The sequence below is a fragment of the Mandrillus leucophaeus genome, unplaced genomic scaffold (genome assembly GCF_000951045.1).
Source record: "Mandrillus leucophaeus isolate KB7577 unplaced genomic scaffold, Mleu.le_1.0 Scaffold301, whole genome shotgun sequence".
NCBI classification, from domain to species: Eukaryota; Metazoa; Chordata; class Mammalia; order Primates; family Cercopithecidae; genus Mandrillus; species Mandrillus leucophaeus.
Window position 1 is genome coordinate 2,914,576 of NW_012103155.1, and position 23,314 is coordinate 2,937,889.

Below are 23,314 nucleotides of genomic sequence, written 5' to 3' on the forward strand. Positions count from 1 at the left end.
ATTGGTCTATTCAGGGATTCAACTTCTTCCTGGTTTAGTCTTGGGAGAGTGTATGTGTCCAGGAATTTATCCATTTCTTCTAGGTTTTGTAGTTTATTTGCATAGAAGTATTTATAGTATTCTCTGATGGTAGTCTGTATTTCTGTGGGGTCAGTGGTGACATCCCCTTTATCATTTTTTATTACATCTATTTGATTCTTCTCTATTTTCTTCTTCATTAGTCTTGCTAGCAGTCTACCAATTTTGTTGATATTTTCAAAAAACGAGCTCCTGGATTCATTGATTTTTTGAAAGGCTTTTTTTGTGTCTCTATCTCCTTCAGTTCTGCTCTGATCTTAGTTATTTCTTGCCTTCTGCTAGCTTTTGAATGTGTTTGCTCTTGCTTCTCTAGTTCTTTTAATTGTGATGTTAGGGTGTCAATTTTAGATCTTTCCTGCTTTCTCTTGTGGGCATTTAGTGCTATAAATTTCCCCCTACACACTGCTTTAAACATGTCCCAGAGATTCTGGTATGTTGTATCTTTGTTCTCATTGGTTTCAAAGAACATCTTTATTTCTGCCTTCATTTTGTTATGTACCCAGTAATCATTCAGGAGCAGATTGTTCAGTTTCCATGTAGTTGAGTGGTTTTGATTGAGTTTCTTAGTCCTGAGTTCTAGTTTGATTCCACTGTGGTCTGAGAGACAGTTTGTTATAATTTCTGTTCTTTTACATTTGCTGAGGAGTGCTTTACTTCCAACTATGTGGTCAGTTTTGGAATAAGTGCAATGTGGTGCTGAGAAGAATGTATATTCTGTTGATTTGGGGTGGAGAGTTTCTACAGAAACTTTTAAAAACTGGCTGGTCATGTTGGCATGTGTCTACAGTTCCAGTTACTCAGGAAGCTGAGGTGGGCAGACAGCTTGGACCCAGGAGTCCAAGGCTGCAGTAAGCTATAAGTGTGCCACTGCACTCCAGCCTGGGTGACAGAGCAAATTCTCTATGATAAATAAATAAGTAAATAAGTGCCAGTTCCATGTTCACCATTCACAGAAGACTCTTCAACTGGGCCTGGTGAGTGTTTTAGATACCACAGTCATTGATCATCTTTGGCTGAAAGTTCATTGTCATTTATAAGGTATGGCTGGTTAGAACCAGCTGTGGGGAAGGGCAAATATAGCATCCAGTTTTTATATCTCCTGAACAAGAGCTTTGTGAATGAAAACTGCTTTTACAGTGCCTTCTATTGGTTTTCATCTATTCAGGCAAAACAACATGCCTACAATAAGATAGGCAAATTATCAAATGTTTAGTTCTACACTACTACCTTGGTTTGAAGAAAGGATTTCACACACTATTAGTGTCTTTTCAGTGTTGTTTCAGACTTCTTTTGCTATAGAATCATCAGATGTATGAACTGGTGGAATGCTGACTGTGCATAGCATTTATGATTTTGTTAACAATTGACATGACAAAAGCAATGAATGGGAACAAAGATAGAAGCAGCATAACTAATATTTATAGAATGCTCCCCAGCTAAATTCCTGTTTTGCCAAACCCAAACTGTGAGAGTAGATGTCACAGACTGGTTTATTCAATTTGAACAACCAATTGATTTGTTCTTAAATTTAATGCAAAGGGTTCTCAACTGGTCCTGAAACATTCATTCAGAGGAAACAGAAGGTGTTAACCAGTGTGTAAACAGACCTTAATTTTTCATAGATAATCTGCAATTCTGTTATCTAGTACCATTGTAGCAAGTACATAGAGTCTCATTTGCAAAGCCTGTAATGCAAATATAGTTTCATTTGCAATGACAGACAAGGTGAGAAAAAAAGTTGTATACAGCTTTCTAAGGCAAGTAATCCAAGCCAAGGAAGAAAGTCCCACTGAAAGCCACGAATATCTTCAACTCTTCCAGGAAGGTCTACCTATCATCAAAAGTATAGTCAATAGGTATTACTAATGCCTGAAGAGAAATTTCAACCTTGTGAAGGATCTTATTAACACTCCCAGGTTAACATTTTTCTTTCCCTGGGTTGGTATGAGTATATTTAATTTTCACAAAGGAAAAACAAACAAGAGTCTGTGCAGTCTGTAATGGAATCAGGAGGAATGCAGAGGTTTCCAGAAAGCCGAAGCACTGATCCAAATGTGTCTGATGCACAAGGTGAGAAGAACATAAGGTGTGGAGCCTGTGTGACAAAGGAGAACTTAGTGATGATGAAGAGTTGATGATGCTTTCAGGATTTCCATACGGGTAAGGCAGAATCTATGACTGCAATAGAATCCATTTAAAATTTTTTAGTGAAATTTAACAGATATGGAATCTTATTCATATAAACATTTTTGGTAAATGATATTCTCTGTTCTACTATCCTTATTAAAATTAAATTGGCTTTATTTTATAAAATTAAGTTTTTCAAGCCATGGAATTTCAGTTAAAGAAAAAAAGCTGGCCAGGTTTGGTAGTTTATAGCTGCAATCCCAGTGCTTTTGGAAGCCAAGACAGGAGGATCATGTGAGGTCAGGAGTTTGAGACCAGCCTAGGCAACATAGCAAGACCCCATCTCTATTTTTTTAATGTTTTAATTAGCTGGGTGTGGTGGTGCACACATGTAGTCTCAGATCTTCAGGAAGCTGAGGCAGAAGACAGCTTGAGCCCAGGAGTTTGAGGCTGCATTGAGCTATGGTCACGCCATTGCACTCCAGCCTGCGCAGGTGAACAGGACTCTGTATTAGTCCATTCTCACACTGCTATGAAGAACTCCCCACGACTGGGTAATTTACAAAAGATAGAAGTTTAATTGACTTACAGCTCCACAGGGCTGGGGAGGCCTCAGAAAACAAATGATAGCAGAAAGGGAAGCAAACAAATCATATCAGAAAGGGAAGCAAACACATCCTTCTTCACTTAGTGGCAGGAAGGAGAAGTGACTGCCGAGCAAAGGGTAAAGTCCCTTGTAAAGCCATCAGATCTCATGAGAACTCACTCACCATCATGAAAACAGCATGGCAGAAACTGCCCCCATGATTCACTTATCTCCACCTGGTCCTGCCCTGGACACATGGGGATTATTACAATTCAAGGTGTAGGTACACAGAGCCAAATCATTTCACTCTACCCCTGGCCCCTCCCAAATGCCATGTCCTCACATTTCAAAACAAAATCATGCCTTTCCAACAGTTCCCTAAAGTTTTAACTCATTCCAGAATTAACCCAAAAGTCCAAGTCCAAAGTTTCATCTGAGACAAGGCAAATCCGTTCTGCCTAAGAGCCTGTAAAATCAAAAGCAAATTAGTTACTTCCTAGATACAATGGGAGTACAGGCATTAGGTAAATACACCTGTTCCAAATGAGAGAAATTGGACAAAACAAAGGGGCTACAGGCCCCATGCAATTCCAAAATCCAGCAGGGCAGTCAAATCTTAAAGCTCCGAAATGATCTCCTTTAACTCTATATCTCACATCCAGGTCATGCTGATTCAAAAGGTGGGCTCCCATGGCCTTTGACAGCTCCGCCCTGTGGCTTTGCAGGGTACAGCCCCCTTTCCAGCTGCTTTCATGGGTTGGCATTGAGTATCTACAGCTTTTCCAGGCACACGGTGTAAGCTGTTGGTGGATCTACCATTCTGGGGACCGGAGAATGGTGGCCCTCTTCTCACCACTTCACCAGGCAGTGTCCCAGTGGGTACTCTGTGTGGGGGCCGCAACCCCACATTTCCCTTCTGCATTGCCATAAAAGGGGTTCTCCATAGGGCTCCACATGTGCAGCAAACTTCTGCCTGGACATCCAGGCACTTCCATACATCCTCTGAAATCTAGGCAGAGGTTCCCAAACATTAATTCTTGACTTCAGTGCACCCACAAGCCCAACACTATATGTAAGCCACCAAGGCTTAGGGCTTGCACCCTCTGAAGCAATGGCCTGAGCTGTACATTGGCCCCTTTTAGCCATGGTTGGAGTTCAAGCAGCTAGGACACGGGGCACCAAGTCCCAAGACTGCACAAAGCAGCAAGGCCCTGGGCCCATCCCACAAAACAATTTTTGGCCCCTAGGCCTCTGGACCTGTGATGGGAGGGGCTGCCATGAAGTTCTCTGATATGACCTGGACACATTTTTCCCCATTGTCTTGGTGATTAACATTTGGCTCCTCATTACTTATGCAAATTTATGCAGCAGGCTTGAATTTCTCCCCAGAAAATGGATTTTTCTTTTCTATCACATTGTCAGACTGCAAATTTTCCAAAGTTTTCTAGTCTGTTTCCTCTTGAATGCTTTGCCACATAGAAACTTCTTCTGCCAGATACCCTAAATCATATCTCTGAAGTTCAAAGTTCCACAGATCTCTAGGGCAGGGGCAAAGTGCCACCAGTCTCTTTGCTAAAGCATAACAAGAATCACCTTTATTTCAATTCCCAACAAGTTCCTCATCTCCATCTGAGACCACTTCAACCTGGACTTAGTTGTCCGTATCACTAGCAACATTTTAGTCAAAGCCATTCAACAAGTCTCTAGTAAGTTCCAAACTTTCCCACACTTTCCTGTCTTCTTCTGAGCCCTCCAAGTCTCTAGGAAGTTCTAAACTTTTCCACATTTTCCTATATTCTCCTGAGCCCTACAAACTTCCAACCTCTGCCAGTTGCCCAGTTCCAAAGTCACTTCTGCATTTTTGGGTATCTTTATAGAAGCATCCCACTCTCTGTAGTATCAAATTTACTGTATTAATCTGTTCTCATGCTTCTACGAAGAACTGCCTGAGACTGGGTAATTTATAACTGATAGAGGTTTAATTGATTCACAGTTCTGCAGGGCTGGGGAGGCCTCAAGAAATTTACAATTATGGTGGAAGGAGAAGCAAACATGTCCTTCTTCACTTGGTGGCATGAAGGAGAAGTGAGTGCTGAGAGAAGGGGGAAGCCCCTTGTAAAACCATCAGATCTTGTGAGAACTCATTCATTATCACAAGACCAGCATGGCAGAAATTGCCCCCATGATTCAATTATCTCCCCCTTGTCCTGCCCTTGACATGTGGGGTTATTACAATTCAAGATGAGATTGGATGGGGACACAGAACGAAATCATATCAGACTCTGTCTCTAAAAAAAAGAAAACCAACTAATCCTTAGTACATGAAAATACAGCATGTCCTAATACCTTAAGTAATGTTTGCTAATGCATCAATTTTGCAACTCAGGTTTTCCTCTGAAGGATCTTTGAATGAATGTTTGGTGTATTTTATGTAAAACATTCTTAAGCTTTCATGTTGTATGTCTTATTCTTCCTCATATTTTCCAACAATTTTAAATGTTGGACAACTTTTATAAACGTAGAGGATTTCTTTTTTTGTTATTATTCTGTATTCGCCAGTGAAGGATCTGAGTTTAAATCTTCATGAAAGTGCTTTAGGCAAATTAGCTAACATTAAAATACTTCATCTCTCTCACTGGGGAAGGGGCAAATCTCCCCCTACAAAGGGTTTTTGTTGCAAAGGCTACATACAAAATGCTCCTTACTGAATTAAAACAAACAAACAAAACATGAAGACAGGGTCCAAACATGTAAATAAAAATTAAAAGCAATTAAGATACGAGATTTCATAAGATGCTGTATCTAGCACTTTCACAGAGGAAGAGAAAAAGGCAAGGGGTGAATATCATAGTAGCTATATTAGTTGGGATTCTCCAGAGAATCAGAAAAAGAACCAATATATTGATAGATAAGTAGATACATTGATAGATAGACAGACAAAACATAGATATTTACTGGCTGACACAGTTGTGGGGGCTAGCAGATACAAAATCTATAGGAAAGGCTGGAAATTCAGTTAAGAGTTGATGTTACAGTCTTGAGTCTGAAATCTGCAGGACAAGCCAGCAGGAAGGAAAGTAAGGCAAGGTTTCCATGTTTCAGTCATGAGGTATGATTGCTTACTGGGGAAACCTTAGTCTTTGCTCATAAGGCTCTTAACTGATTGAATGAGGCCCACCAACATTATGGAGGGTAATCTACTTTACTTAAAGTTAACTAATTATAAATGTTAATCGCATACCCAAATACCGTCACAGCAACATCTAGACTGAGCACCATAGCCTAGCTGCATTGACACATGAAATTAACTATCCCAGTGACTATTCCATCAAAAAGTTGCCACCATTCTTGAAGCAAGTAGGGATACCCTGAATGAAAATTCAATCAGAGTAAATTGGTGCCTCTTTTTCTCAGGCACAAGTAGAGAGTTTGCAAGAGCTACGAAACAGTTCTACAGACCATGAATGTCTTCGCCCTGCACTAGCAAAGCCCCTAGGCTTTCACTGATTATCTCACCATCCTCACAGAGGACACAGTTCCTCTTCTGTTAAGGTGGGCCACAAACCCGCTGGACTCTCACATGTACAAGCTGCATGAGTAAAGAAGATTCAAATGTCTTCACTTAAGAAATAGTTATCTTTTCATTAGTGATGCTTATCCCCAGTTTGATTTATCACCCGTTATTAATACATAGAAAGAAGGCCAGAATCAGAAATTATGATAATAATAATTTTGGAAAGGATAGATTTGAGGAGAAATAGTGCATTTTAATCCTCAACCTATAACTTCTGCCTGGACTTTCCTTGGGAAACCAAAAGGCCACCTACTCTAATATAACTATGGAACCTCTACGGCTGGGTAGAGGACCTTGGCTTGCCAGGGCAGTCATATTTTTGTTGTACAGCTTGTACTGTAAAGCTTATATGTTCTTAGTGAGAAAATATTTATTTTCCTTATAAACTCTAAGTAAAAAGTTATATGCTTTGTAGGTTGAACTTGCCTTTTCTTATTTTTCAAAAAGGTAAAATTATAGAAACTATTATTATAATTATTACTATACTCAAAGTTATAGATCTAAAGACTGGAAACAACCTCAGAGATCATGCCCATTTTTGTGTCTGTATTCAATTAAAGATGTGGAAGTGAAGCATTACCTTGAGATTTTATCACAAATTTCCAGGGATCTACAAGTTTTGACTCTAGAGACATGGTAAAGGAAACAGATACATTGAGAAATCTCTTTGTGGATGCTGATTATTAGGTACTCATTCTTTATATTTTAGATTTTTTAAAGATAGTATATACAAAAACTAAATGACCTTCTGGAAACTGGAAAGAGCTCACGTATGCATAAAGACAAAGAAGTAGAAATAAGATTATCACTTTGGGAGGCCGAGGCGGGTGGATGACGATGTCAGGAGATTGAGACCAACCTGGCTAACACGGTGAAACCCCATCTCTACTAAAAATACAAAAAAACTAGCCGCGCCTGGTGATGGGCACCCATAGTCCCAGCTACTCGGGAGGCTGAGGCAGGAGAATGGCGTGAACGTGGGGGGCGGAGCTTGCAGTGAGGGGAGATCACGCCACTGCACTGCAGCCTGGGCAACAGAGCGAGACTCCGTCTCAGAAAAAAAAAAAAGAAGAAGATGATGCAGATACACGGAGAAGGGCAAGATAAAATAAAGAGAAAGGGGCCTTGGGAAAAGAAATACGAGTGCAAATGCACACACACACACATACACACACAGAGCAGGACGGGAATCAGATTAACAGAAAGTTACAGAGACCAAGTGCCTGGATTGTTCTCTTGTCAATTTCTGTCTGTGTTTGGATGCTCCTGATCATCATTTAACAGTATCCTATGTTAAATTATGCAGCAGCATAATTCATAAAACAGTATATACAATCCGAAGTCCCCAAAACTATTTTCATTTTAATAAAATATATTTTAAATAATTTGTAATTGATATGCTGTACTTGTACGTATTTATAGGGTACAATTTGATAATTCCATAATGTATGGGTTAAATACTGATCGAATCAAGGTGATTAGCATATCCATCACCTCATGAGTTTCTCATTTCTTTGTGGTGAGAACATTCAAAAGCCTCTCTTCTAGTTGTTTGGTAGTATGCAATACCTTACCATTTACCATAGTCACCCTACTGTGCAACAGAATACCAGAACTTATTTCTCCTACCTTATTGTAACTTTCTACCTGTTGACCAGCCTCTCCTCATCCTCCCCTCCCAACTGTCTTCCCCAATCTCTGGTAACCATTGTTCTGCTCTCTGTTTCTACGACACGAACTTTTTAAAAAAAAAAAATCCCACGAATGAGACTGTGCAGTATTTGCATTTCTGTGTCTGGCTTATTTCATTTAACATGATGTACTCCAGATTCATTCATATTGTTGTAAATGACAACATTTTTCGTCTTTTCTATGGTTGTATTTATATTTATATACTTTATATATTATATAATATAAACATTGTGTTTCTATACCACATTTTCTTTATCCGTTCACCTGTTGTTGGACACTTACACTGATCCAATATCTTGGCTATTGTAAATAGTGTTGCAATAAACACTGGAGTGCAGATACCTCTTCAGCATATTGATTTTATTTCCTTTGGATATATACCCAGCAGTGGGATTACTGGATTCTTTGGTAGTTCTATTTTTAATTTTCTGAGGAACTTCCAAAATACTGTTTTCCATCATTGCTGTACTACTTTATATTCCTACCAGCAGTGTGTAAGTGTTCCCTTTTCTCTGTATCCTCACCAACACTTGTTGACTTTTGTCTTTTTGATAATAGCCATCCTAACTGGAGTGACGTGTTATCCCATTGTGATTTTGATTTGCATTTCCCTGATAATTAGTGATGTTAAACACTTTTTCATATACCTGTTGGCCATTTGTATATCTTCTTTTAAGAAATGTTTATTACAGTCTTTTGCCCATTGTTTTCTGGATTATTTTGTTTGTTTGCTTGTTTGTGTTTTTTTGCTGTTAGGTTCCTTATATATTCTATATATTAACTCCTTGTCAGATGTGTAGTTTGCAAACACTTCCTACCATTGTGTAGATTGTTTCCTTTGCTGTGCAAAAGCATGTTAGTTTGGTATCATTCCGTTTGTCTATTTTTGCTTTCATTGCCTGTACTTTTAAGGCCTCATTTAAAAAAATCCTTTCCCAGCCCAATGTTACGAAGTTTATCCCCTATGTTTTCTCCCAGTAGTTGCATAGTTTTGAGTTTTACACTTAATTCTTTGATCCATTTTGAGTTGATTTTTGTACATGATAAGAAATAGAGGTCTAGCCTCATTCTTCTGCATTTGGCTATCCAATTTTCCCAGCACCATTTATGGAAGAGGCCCTTTTCCTCGATGTGTGTTCTTGTTACCTTTGCTAAAAATAAGTTGGCTGCAGGTGCACGAATTTATTTCTTGGATCTCTATTCTGTTTAATTGGTCTATGTGTCTGTTTTTATGCCAGTACTATGCTGTTTTGGTTACTATAGCTTTGTAGTGTATTTTGAGATCAGGTAGTACGGTGCTTCCAAATTTGTTATTTAAGCTCAGGATTATTCGGCTACTCACTATATAAATTATATTATTGTTATCTCTTCTGTGAAGAATGTCATTGGCATTTTGACAGGGATTGTATTAAATCTGTAAATTGCTTTGGGTAGTATGGCCATTTTAACAATACTAATACTTACAATCCAGAAACACAGGATATATTTCCATTTGTTTGTGTCTTCTTCAATTTCTTCAACAATGTTTTACAGTTTTCAGTGTAGAGGTCTTCCACCTTTTGGGGTAAGCTTCTTTCTAGGTGTTATAAATGGTTTTTGAACTGAATTTCTGTTTAACATGACTGAAGGTAGTATCCAAGTTTAGTCTGCCATCTATGACTATTCTGCCATCTTTAAAATGTTTGCCTCTCTCTATAGCATAATTCAAAATGATGCCTAACAGACTCAGTTCTGTTTTCCTTAAGGGTATATAAGATTTATGAATTTGACAGTTTATTGCTTTAGTGGAACACTTTGGGATCATTTATAGCTTATGCTGTGTAAAGGGCATTTTTATTTCTAGAAAAAGGAATATTTTACCCAAGAGTTTGTAAGTTAAGTGGAAGTTTTTTATTTATCTAACAATTGTTGATTTGTGGTCTGGCAGGAAGGAATTTCTGGCAAATGGAATGCTTCCCCTGAAAAGAAAAGCTCAGCTTGTATTCTTAGCCTGATAAGTGTTGGCCAAGAACTTGGCTAATGACATCTGTTACATCTCTGGTTTGGCTATTTTTGCAATGTGTGGACTAACGATGGAGATTATGATTACAGAGCTGTGCTGTGGTTTACTTAACTTCCAACCTTTCCTCCCTGATTATTTTTTCATCAAACCTCAAAAAGAAGTCTCAACCAGAGGTCATCCATCCCCCATTCACTTAAGGATTTGTTAGATAGATCCAAGGTTCAGCCAAACTCACAATTGTTAGTGAATACACTTGGTTCTGAAACTTAGTCTGTGATCAGTAGAACTTCATTTTTATACCTCTACAAGGCTTCTTTTTTATCTCCTTTATTTCATGTAGACCTTCAGGTGGCTTCCCTTTTCCTCACATCTATGAATCAAATTGCTCTTGGAATCATCTTATTTCTCCTTTGAGTACACTGTGTACATAAGCCGTGTAGGGATGTGACACTTATCTTTGTGTTCTTAGAAAAATAAGTATTTCTGTCTTTTACACTTCCTATTTTACTGACATTAGCAAAAACACACTTGGGCTGTCTCCTGTGTGTATAAGGAAGTAAAGGGGCTTGGTTTGATTGGGACCAGGTGTTTCTAAGATGTGCAGTGCATTATGGCTTTCAGGAAATATTTGTTTTTGTTTATTATACTATCTAATTTCAATGCCAATCAAGTACAACTCTATATGACCAATGTAACATGATCAATTTATAGAACATGAGAATGCTAGATTTTGAATAAAAAGTTAAATAATATATACTATGGACATGTAAATCATTTTTATCATTTTTTTTAAAGATTGTTCTAGAATAAGACCCTTATACTTAAAGATTGGTTCACAGCCTGGCTGTACATACAGTATTTTGTAGAAACTCTAAGCTAAGAATCTAAAAGCCTGAGTAAAAGTACTGGCTCTTGCTAACTAGAAAAAAAATGGTTTTATACTATATTACCAGAATTTTTTTTTTTTTTTTGAGACCAAGTTTTACTCTTGTTGCCCAGGCTGGAGTGCAATGGCACAATCTCGGCTCACCACAACCTCCACCTCCTGGGTTCAAGTGATTCTCCTGCCTCAGACTCCCAAGTAGCTGGGATTACAGGCATGTGCCACCATGCCCAGCTAATTTTGTATTTTTAGTAGAGACAGGGTTTCTCCATGTTGGTCAGGCTGGTTACCAGAAATTTTTAACCCATTATCTACATAGTTATGTAACAAGATAATAAAAGTAATACATTTACAAACTATACATAGGTTAAATTATTAGCAGTGCTCATTCTATTCTTCTTTAAGTCTACATTTAGGTCATTTTTTTCTCCAGAAAGCATTGTCATTCAACAGGTATTGATTAAGCCCCTGTCAATTGCCAAGAACTGTGCTTGTGTACTAGGAACTCCAAAGTGAAAAGACACTTGGAGTAATTTGGAGCAATCAGCTCCAAATCTGGAAAGAGACCGATATGTAGACAATTAACTACAGTAGCCTGAGAACTGCAAAAAGGAAGTATGTGCAAGGGTAGCAGAGATAAACCATTATCCAGGGAAGCTTCATTGAGGAGCAACATTCAAACGGGGCCTTCAAGGATGAATAAGAGTTTTCAGAGCTGTGAAACAGCATGAGAACTTGGTATCGCTGGCCTGTGTGCTCCAAAGTCAGTAAGAGAGGTAGGACACAATGGAGAGGTAGAAAGGATCCAGGCTGTAGAGAGTTTTGCCTATTTTTACATTTTTTTACTAGCATTGTGACCTCAGGAAAGGCACGGTTACTGAACTGCAGGTACTCCATTTGTCAAATGTCGAGTATGACTGTTCCCACTCTTGAAAGTTGTTGTAAGGATTGGATTTGCACATGAGATAATGGATATGAAAAGACTTGGTGATAATATGCAGTCAATGTTAAGATTACACCTCCAAATTTGCCAGTGCACTTCTGTACCCAGACCATTTGTATGCCTTCTGGGGAGTTCACCCTCCTCACACTGCTTAGACCTCCAGGAAGCTTAAAGCTCACTTAATATATCAAGTTACAACAACTTTTGCTGAGTAATATTATTGTTTGTCCAAAATGGGACATAATAAGTTAATCTGTTTTCTGGATTTCTGTAATGGTGCCACATGCTGAGGGGTACAGAAAGAGTCACAGAATGTTAAACCTGAAAAGGAACTCAGAAAGGTTCTAATTTCACTCCCTCATCTGAGAGGTGGGGAAAGGTCGCCCTGAGAAGTAAGCGATTCATCCAGGACCACACCTTTAGTTAGTGGTGTTGCCAAGACTCCAGCCCAGATCTCCTCATTCAGTCCAATTTTGTTCCCACGACACCTTGCACCACTCATATATCAAGTTGAACTATTTGAAATTGCTGAACATTCACCCATTTTTGACCTGAAGAAAATAATAATTTCCTCTGGATCAATCTAATAGGACTCATTACTGATTCCCTCCCAAATGCTATCTCTTTCTATGATTTCTGCGGGTGAAGAACTGTTCTCTTCTTACTGAGAACTCTGCAAACTTAGGTTTACGAAAATTCTGTTTTCTAAAACTTCCACATCTATCTTCATATTTGATCCTTGTAATGGCACAGAAGGATCCTTATATAGCACAAAAGGTAAGAATCACCGAAAGAAAAAATTTAGGATACCACCAAATTAATATTTTGAAAGCAAACGTAAATTATTTCACACAGCAATCGTAAGATCAACTATGAAATAAGTGATACCAAGGACAGATGACGTACTTGGGTGTGGCACTCACCTGGGCAGTCATGAGCTCGCTGTCATGCTGATGGCCACATTTCCTTTCACTGCCTCAGAGCCCTATTTAGTCTACAAGCAGGGTCGCAATACGCTGTATCTGTGTCTTCTCAATAACGATAAATCAAGACTATGTTCTGGACAGTATGTTTAATTGCTAGATTGCTAAGGACACAGCAAACCCTGGTGTCCCTGGCCCTAGAGCATAGGGATCAAACATAGTCTTTACCGCGAATAGGGAAGGACAAGAAAACAGAGTGAGATTCAAAAGGAGAAGAGGACCCTCTAGTTCAGTACATGAAAGTACACAGTCACTTGCTCTGGACTCAAAATTGTATCCGAAAATTAGCATGATTTTTTGATCTCTAAATAAGTTGTTATACTAACTATATCATATTACATTTCTGGAAGAAAGAGTTTGTTTTAACCTCCTCCTTAAATCCTGTATGCTCCTGAGAAGAAGGTACAATGTCTTCTGCCTTCCAGTTAAGCCATGTGGAGCCTCAACTCCCAAAAAGAGATGGCCCATGTGGGCATGCAGCGTATTTCTACTTTGCTACTAATTGAAAGCTTCTGCTAATACAATTGTTTTTAAAAACTAATGTCTTGCTTTGAGACTTCTTTGAGTAGTTTTGTGTCAAAAGCAGAATGTGGTGTCCCTATTGAGGCGTGCAAAAGAATCTAAGAAAAGATTGGGGTCTTTATTATTTCACACTGTTTCTACTGTTCTTATATTGAAGAACACTATTTTAAGAAGGAGAAAAAGGGCACGAAAAACTTGTATTGTTATACATAGCACTACATGTTGGGTTTTTATTCTCCAAAACGGAGAGCCAAATATATTATCAAGACAGTTTGGGGACATCTCCAGAAAGAATACACCAAACACCTCTCAGTGAACAGAATTAGAGCTAGCAGCCTTGACACCTGCCACCTTCTGCTCTCCCCACCCACCAACCACGTGAGCACAAACACCTCTCCCTCTACCACCTGTCCTACATGTCCAAAGATTGCAGGGGTGGATTTAAGAGCATTGTCTGTGAGTAGCATCTCTGCAGCTTAGGAGAATACGACTAGGAAAAGGACCACAGAAATCTCATCTCTTTGCTGTTCTTTTGGTTTTTCCCTCTTTTCTGAAAAACCTATGGGCTATTTTGTATGGTTTCACGAAATAGTCTATTGTTCCTCAAGAAGAGAATGGATATGAGCCTGTAATGTTGGAGACTCCAAAAAGAGGGCCACCTATCCCTCCAAGCTCCAGGATGTGGGTGGTGGCACCCTGAAGCACTAAGAGGGCACAATCAGGGAGACCTGGGAAACAGTTGAATAAATAGAAGTGAATTAAGCAAAAGCCTGAGAAATGGAAGTAGACAATCAAGTGGAATAATACCCTTATTTGGGAAGGGCATAGAGCAAATTTCAACCAAAAAGACACATTTTTGAAATTGCTACCAACAGCTCCAGGAACATGGGAGATAGCCAGAGGAAGAAAATGGAGACCTAGCTGATATACAATATGGCTTTTCCTGTTACCTAATTTGCCAATTCTTCTATTCCAGGTTACTTTCTTTTCCTTAAATGTATAGCTCTACTGGAAAAAAAAAGACCATTTTATTTATTATCTATAGACATGTAACTGGACCTGTGCATGTGAAGTCACAAGTCAGAGTAACACATTTCTCACTGTGAAGCATTTTCCAAATGGCAATGATACTAACTGACACTATGTGACAATTGCTAAGTAAAGGTATTGTTTCCAAATGCATGATGAGTGGGTTCTTATGGAATTCAAATACACTTTAAAATGATATTACAGTGTGAGCTGTAGAAGCTAAATGCTTATGACAATGAAGCTATTTAAAAATCTATGAAGTATTAGAAAACATAAGTATATATAATGTTAATTTTTCTTTTAACTTTTAAGCACCTAAGATAGAATATCCTAGTCAACTAAAATTTTTTCCAACTTCAAGCTATAAACATTTAACATTTGACAATGACTGCCACTTTATCATTTGGTAAATGACTTTACCTATTTGAGAGTCAGCGTTTATTAAATGGATTTTCAAAATTTCTTTAGTGGTATATCATATTTTTTATTTTGTTTTTATTTTTGTGTTTATTTTTTAAATTATTGCATTTTTAAAAGAGGAGATTATATTAGAAATTAGAATTAGTAATTAAGTTATATCAAAATTAAGTCTTCCTAAATATAGTATTTAGGTAAAATACTTGATGTCTTTTTCCCATATTTTTTAACCAATGGGAAATAATTGTGAAAACATAAATGTCATTATACTCTTCACATTTTGGTAAGTTATAAAATCTGCAGTTGGGTGTTTTTCTCTAGTATTACCCTAATAGTCACTTTCTAAGCCATTTCTATTCCTCAAATTTCTATTTTTCTTCACTTTACTGTATACTCAAATCATTTTCTCATCCTGGCTGGTCCTATCAGAGCCTGTCTACTGACTCCTGTCTCCTTCAGCTTGACTATCTCTCCATCTTTTTTTTTTTTTTTTTTTTTTTTGGTCAGGCTGCCCAGTATCCAGTCCAATGTTTGCCTCATAATGGGCATTTGGTGCATGTTGGTCCCTCTTTACTCTCATTTCCCAGTATGAGGTTATATGTTTTCCTTTCTTTATTTTTTTAGAACATTAGGGCATCAATTTTATTCTATGTAGGTTTAAAAAAAAAAAATTTCTACTGTTTTTTGATGTGAAGAAAGGAATTTAATAATAAAAGCTTAAGTTATAAAGATGATATTCGTCCTGTACTCCCCTGCCTCTGAGGTCTCTCACACACAGTACTTCTTTGCACCTCTTTTACTCCCACTTTACAGATGAGGGAGCAGATGAGAAGTTGCCTAAAGCCAGAGAGCTACTGTGTGAGTGAACAGATTGTCAGGTCTCGCCAACTGAACTTGACAACCTGATGCTTCCACTTTAAAATAATGTCTGAAAAAAGTATGATGGCAAATCAAACCCCACTAAATAGCTCTTCTTCATGACTTGTAAACTCTAATATTCTCACATGGAAAATAGTTTTATATTATGATTTTCCTTGGATTAATTTAGGCAATGCTAAGACTACCTTCTGAATTCAACAGAGAGTGTTTGATTTTCTATGCCAAATTCAAATCTAAAATGTTTTATCATTCTTGTAAAACACAGGTGTGTGAGATATATGAAGATTTGTATCAGATTTAGTAAAATTATTTCATTTCACCTACACCAGTAGTTCTGAATCAATGGTGATTTCCCCCCCAGGGGACATTTGGCAATGTCTAAAGATAGTTTTGATTGTCACAATTGAGGATGAGGAGGAGCAGGGAGGGAATGCTGTTGGTATCTAGGAGGTAAAGGCCAGGGAGGTTGCTGAGCATTCTGCAATGCACAGGGCTGCCGTCACAAGGGAATTATCCAGCCCATAATGTCAGTAGTACTGAGATGGAAAATCACGCACTAGAGTATAACTAGATACATAGCTACAACAGCTTAATTTAGCAAATAACAAAGTGTCATGCTTTGATGTGAAAATTATACTTACACTTCAAGCTATTCTTTTTTACTTCTAGGTGATCATTTTATACCAGACTTCCACATTGTGATAAAACTAATTCAAATATTTCTTATTTTCTATTCTGTAACTGATTTCTTTTTCTTCACTGGTTTCCTAATGCAACTGTCCTCAAAGTTTAGTTCTTGGTTCTCTTTTTCTACAGCATCTCCCTCATGATTTTTGCATAGTGTCAGCTACACAAAGTCCCTGACTTACATAAATTGGGTTTTCATACACTCCAGAATCTGCACTCTTATTTATTACACATTAAACCACCTCTCATACACAGAATACAATTGTTAATGCATCATCTGGCTGACGGCCTGCTGCTGGGTCTGAGGGAGGACGATGAGTGCTCCCAACTGAAGCCTGTAGGGGCATAGCTAAGGTCTGAGCAATGATCTCTCTGGCCTCCATTTGGAAGGACCACAGTGACATCCCCCACTCCATACCCCCTCACAATTCTCTGACTTCAGAATCCCACACCCCCTCACAATTCCCTGACTTCAGAATTCAGGGAGCCTGTAACTGACCCTCACACGAGGAGTCTCTGTCTTAGCAGGGTTTCCCTGGCCCAGCCCACCTTCTCCCTTTCTAATATTTCATTTCCTTCCCCTCACCCTTTCTCCAGCAAGTGATTATGCACAGCCAGAAGGGGACTCTCAGTCAGAGCCACACATGAGGAGGCAGGATGTGTCATGAAGATGCAGCCCTTTCCTCCAGCTTGCTTCTGGCTTGGAGTGTCAAAGTCCAGGGGTGGCCAGCTGTCCATCAAGACCCCAGTAGCAGGTCTGAGAGAGGGTGGAAAAGGGTGGTGGCTGAATCAGCTAATTCAGAGTCCCTGGGGTATCTTATGACAGATACACAGCCGGGGTCCCACTAGCTATAAATCTTCTTATGCAACTCCACAATTGCCTAGATCCTTTGAGAGTAATGCCTAACAAAATACAAAGATTGTACAATATATATTTAGCTCTCTATTGTTAAACTTTCAGAAACCCAACTTTCAGCCTCTCTCTCAGAAACTTCCTGCATAATAACTACTCCTGAATTTACATGTCTTGCCTTTGGCTGTCCCCAAAACTTTGTCCCATATATCCAAATATCTGATGAGCTTTTTGCACTTGGACTTCTTACCATCACATCAAAGCCAAGTTAAAACCAAACTCCCAAGCTATCTTCCTTCCTGGCTTCTCTAAATCGGCTATTGCTATATCTATACTGCCATACTACTGTACCTACACAACTCCTCCAGCTGCCCTGTTTGGGCTCTATGAGTCATTTTTTACAGTCCCCGTAACTCTCAGAGCTGGTCATCTCCTACAGCCTGATGGTTCTTACTTCATTTTTCTTTAACCCATCTTTTCCCTTTCCACTGTCACTGTTTAATGCTTAAGCTCTTATTAGTTCATGAAGCCTGTCAACATCCTCTCTGAAGAGCTCCTACCTGACATGTCTTTTTATCTACAACCCTTAGCACTGTGCCTGATGTATGGTTTGACTTCAAAGTAATTGCATATTGTGTAAATGAGCAAATAAACAGTTCTCTGTGAATAATTGATTTATGCATTCCAAAACACCAATTTGTACTTATTTTCTCCTGTGTGTCCATTAAAATGTATGCATTGCATTGATATCAGTATAGCCTTAATGGGCCCAGTATCTTGAGTGCCTAGTGCATGCCAGGCATTATGCTAATCATTTTCACCTTCACTATTCAATGCCTTCTTATTCCTTTACAAACCCAACTAAGACAAAAATAAGTTCATTGCCGTGGAATTTTGTTGTTTTCATTGTTCTGTCCTCAACACTTAGAAGAGGGAACAGCATATGCCAGATGATCAATAAATATTTATGCAATAATTGAATGGATGGCTTAGTCAATTATAATATTTCATCAATCATCCTTCAGAAACCTAGAATATAACTTAGATCTACAAGAGAATTTTCCTAGTTGCAAACCTACAATTGCTATTTAAGTCCTATTAAATACTGTTGCTATTTAAATAAAGAAACTTATTATGGCATAGTAATAAGCTTTAGTAGTATCTCTAGGAGGCCAGAGAGACAGAATGACAGGACATGCAGCAAGAAAGAATGCCAACAGCACTCTGTGGATGACCATTGCCACTAGGTACAGTTGTCCCTGGACACTAGATCTCTGCTCCCAATGTCCATGAAAACCAAGTGCCTCCACTGCAACCCTCACCAATATGGGCTCTATGCAGTTGACCTGCAGCCTTCTCATATTGTACACTTTTAAATCAAAGTCTCAAGCTACATTGGCAGAGCCTAAGTGACAAGCTTATGCCCTAGCTGTTAGAGAGGCTGCATAATGATATTTTCTAATTCTTTCCAGTAGATCAAGCTTGTCCAACCCATGGCCTATGGGCTACATGCAGTCCAGGATGGATTTGAATGTGGTCCAACACAAATTCGTAAACTTTCTTAAAACATGAGTTTTTTTTTGTCATTTTTTTAGCTCATCAACTATCGTTAGTGTAGTGTATTTTATGTGTGACCTAAGATAATTCTTCTTCTTCCAATGTGGCCCAGGGAAGCCAAAAGATTGGACACCCCTGCTATAGGAGATGGGACTCATCAAATCCTAAATCCTCCAATTATGGACAGGGAGTTCAAAAGCTGCAGAATAGTTACAAAACAAAATCATGTGACCTAATGAATACTACTGGCCAGAAAAAGCCAGTCCATCTTCTTAAGTACTGATTAATAGGTACTGATTCATAGGAATAAAAAGGGCACCAGAAGGGAATGGAGACCAAGTAGCCTTTGGTCATGACAGAATATTGATTAGTTTTAAAATATGGAAATATTTGTTGTTGTGTTTGTTTTCCCTCTGACTGAAATATTCTTTCTCCCATTCTCTAATCAAATACTACCCCTTTAGAAAAGCCTTTTCTACCCACTCTATATAAAATATCACCTTCTGATTCTCCCAGTTATGCTTTATCCAACTATCCTGATTTTTGCATAGCACTTTCACCATCAACTATATTATACATTATTTGCTTATTGGCCCACTGGAAAGTAAGCTACACAAGAACAAGGATTTTTTTGATTTCACTGTTCTATCCTCAACACTTACAAGAGTCAATAGCATATAACAGGTATTCAATAAATATTGGTGGAATAACTGAATGGATGATTTAATTAATTAATTATAACTTTTCATCAATCCTCCTTCAGAAACCTAGACTATAACTTAGACCTACAAGAGAATTCTGGAGTGCATTAACACATTTTTTATTAGTTATCAAGCCAAACAAACTGAAGGGGTGCCTGAAATGTTTTTAGGTTACCAGAATTACTCTTTTTGTGGTAAATGCATGTAAGTATTTTGACAATCAGAAATCTTCCTGAATCTATTCTGAAGTGGTCTTGTCATGCCTTAGAAACAGTACATTTTACTAAAGAATACTGTTACAAATTTTCAAGAACGTACCATGCCCCGTGTAAGTTTCCTTCATTCTGCTTCCCCTAAGTCTACCTTCTTCTCCCTCCATATTAAAATGGCCCCTCTTTCTCTGCAGAAAGAATTCTACCTATCTCTCCTAGCCCAGTCATCCCAGGAAGTCTTCCTTTCTACTTATTTTGCTCCATTCATTTATATCCACAATCATATTGCCCTTGTGTTGTAATTTAACAGTTTCATATACACGTCTTATTTTCTAGTTGGATTAGAGAATCCTGAAGGTCAATGCCCACACTAGGGAAATAAAAATGTATAAATATTATCTCTACTATTTAGAATTAGCCAGGCGTGGTAATGTTTGCCTGTAATCTCAGTTACTCAGGAGGCTGAGGCAGAAGAATCACTTGAACCTGGGAGGTGGAGGTTGCAGTGAGCTGAGACGGCGTTACTGCACTCCAGCCTGGATGACAGAGCAAGACTCTGTCTAAATAAATAAATACAGCATTACAATAACACAGCTTTTCCAGATGTTTATTTCTGTAGTAAACCGGCAATTGCAATGGTAGCTCCTTCAAGATTTAAGCATTAGGAACTAAGCCAGCCCCAGAATCAAATAATATTGTCTTTGGCACAAATTTGCATTTAATTGGAATAAAATAACATTTTTAGCAGAGAGCAAGAAGTTGGTATTTGGGATCAATTTGTAGGATATGACCAATACATCAGGGAGCCATTTATCTCTTATTTGTGTTGCTTTATAGAGAAGGGGAAAGAGAAAATACTTTAATGAAAACTCTCTTCTGCTCTAGCATCACCATTAATTAGTTTGACTTCTGACAGACAGTCTTTTTTCTGGCCAATACATGTACTTACTACATTTTAGCCACTGGTATCTTTAGGCCAAAACCCCACTGAGTTGTTCCTTAGCTATTAATTTCTCTATTTCTAAGGTTAATGTGATTAAGGAATATTAACAAATAGAGCTTTAAAACATCTGCAGATGGTCTTCACCTTCTTGGATTCATCTAGAACTAGAAACAATTCCTACCAGCCTCTTTCTCCTAACATACTTGGTTTAAAGTAGGATCCCCTTAAATGTTTTGAAACACAGAATATTTCTTATTTATCGCAGACCATGTTTATATTTCTCATTTCTCTAGGAAGTGAATTGATATGGTGCCTAACAGCAAGCATGTGGTCACAGAAAGCATTGATTAACCAGTGATATCAGGTTACAGTGACTAAGGAGCTCATGCTTGAAGAGGATGATGCTTTCATATTTTCTTAACTTGCTCAAGGCATACTAAAATTTCAACAAAATGTAACAATAGTGTTGTTTGGTTTGGGGGCAGGCAAAATATAGGCAGATTGTAAAGGAATATGAAATGTGACAGGAAAGTGCTTTAAAAAGAAAAATGTTAAAATAAAAGAAAAGTTTCAAGTTCTAACACAGGCTGTTCTGATGAAACTAGCCACTTTTTAAAAGATATATTAACCAGTCAGCAGTGAAAGCAAAGTCAAAAGAAGCAATATAGCCTGGCGTAAATCAATCCTCTGCTGTTTTAAAACCATGATGATTAGAACCCACATTTATTGAGCACCTCATTTGTGCCAGGCATTTGGTAGCATTATTTTCTTTGATTTTCACAACAATCCGATCGAGCACATAATGCTATTATCACATTTACTGATGAAGAAACTGAAGACCCATAATTTGCTCATGATCAAATGGCTCATAAGTGGCAGGCCTAGAACCTGGGTCCATGTGACTCAGGAGCCTATGCTCTTCATCACACGACTACAAATTAGCTGTTTGGAATCTGGAAAGGTTTCTGTCTCTAATTGTTAAACCCTTCTCACTGTGCATGTTTTTATTCCGAGGGTCTGATGTGCAATCGATTTTTCCTACTTTGCTTTTGAAGTGTTTGCATTGCATTGATCCCTAACCCACAGGAATGGCAGCTCAGAGTGAAAGAGCACTGGAGTAGCAGACTGCAAAACTGGCCTCACCACTCACCTGTGGGGACCTGGTCAAACTGCCTCATCCTCCTGAAACTGTTTGTCCAGTTATAAATTGAGACTAATATTTGCCATACTCTGTAATGGGTTTGTAGAATAAAACATGTGACAGTATATAAAAGAACTTTGAAAAAGACACAAAAAAAGTAAATATAAACTATTGCCAAGACACAAGATTTCAAAATCTAAAGGACAACATACATGAATAGTTAAAGTGTTTTCTAACTGTAAACAATATGGTCTTTTAAAAAAATAGCAGTAGGATTTGGGGCACGTTTATTTGTCTTATTTGTCTTATATTTTTCTGTATTTATCAGAATATCCACAATAGTATCAATAATGTTATTTTTTAAAGAGAGAGAAAACTACAGAGAGTAAACATGAAAATCAACATATGTATTTATCTTGCAGTTACACATCAGTGAGTTCCTGTAAGCCCAAGTAGGATTAAATCTCAGTGCTTGTTTTCTACTGATCCTTCTTTGCAACTATAGGTCAGAACCTGCAGCGCGAAGGAGGGCTGAGGCCAGCTTCCCTCTTTCCATGCTCATGGTTCCCCTCACTTACTACCAAGGCCTTGCTCTTCCAAGGTTGACTCTAGAGAGAGAGGAGATAAGGTAGGCAGAGCACAGTCTAGTATAGAGAGTATCACTGCCATCTGCTCTTGGAGGTCCCTGGGTGGCAGCTCTTTAAAGGGGGACCCCTTCTTTACTTAGTGTTTTCATGGGTTCCTTGAAGATTCCTATCTTTGGAGCCTCCTTGTCTCTTACCACCTGTGCAACCCATGGGAATCTGGTGGTTGGCTCCCAGTTTCCTTTCTGCGGAAATCCTGTTGCCTCCTTAACTGGCCCTATTGGACGGATGACCCACCTGTAGTCCATACACCTGCTTTCTTTGTCCTGCTCTTCACAGCTACTCTATTGCTTCCCAATGCAGTGCTCTCCACTCACCCCTTTACCCTGCCAATCTTTTTTGGAAATGAGTAAGTCACATAGACTCCAACTGTAGAAGGAGATGTCAAGCTCTCCAGGAGGTTCCCTAAAGCCCTGTAGACTGGAGGTCAGGGCTGTAGCCCCATCTCATACCCATACCCTTTTTGGTGATAATAGGGATTTCCACCACAGCATCAGCTTTTTCTAAAGTATTCTCTTCACAAATTCTTTTTCTTGTCCACATGCTTGCCCCATTTTGATATGCTTGATCTGATTAAGGGGTCCAGTAACTGTGGAACTGGTTAGTACAGCTCTATTTGATAAAATTTATACACAGTCACTTTGGTATCTGATATCTATCATACTGGCCCATCAGTTGAAACTCAGTCATAAAGATTTCTACTTCAACATCTTTTCACAGGTGATTATTTGCAGCAACCACTCCACAGATGAGGGAGACCTTCTCCTGCTACCAATACACAAACCTTACACAGCCACAATAAGGGGCTGGGTTGATCTTTCAGAAAGAGGCCAGTGACTTGGTATGGACAAGAGGAAATAA

The 23,314-nt window shown here is 38.5% G+C and overlaps 1 protein-coding gene across 1 annotated transcript in view; it reads left to right on the forward strand.

The window, feature by feature from the left end:
• The window catches only part of FREM3 (FRAS1 related extracellular matrix 3), a 106,735-nt gene that overhangs the window by 40,175 nt on the left and 43,246 nt on the right, over positions 1–23,314 (forward strand). The gene's annotated exons all lie outside the window — the stretch shown is intronic.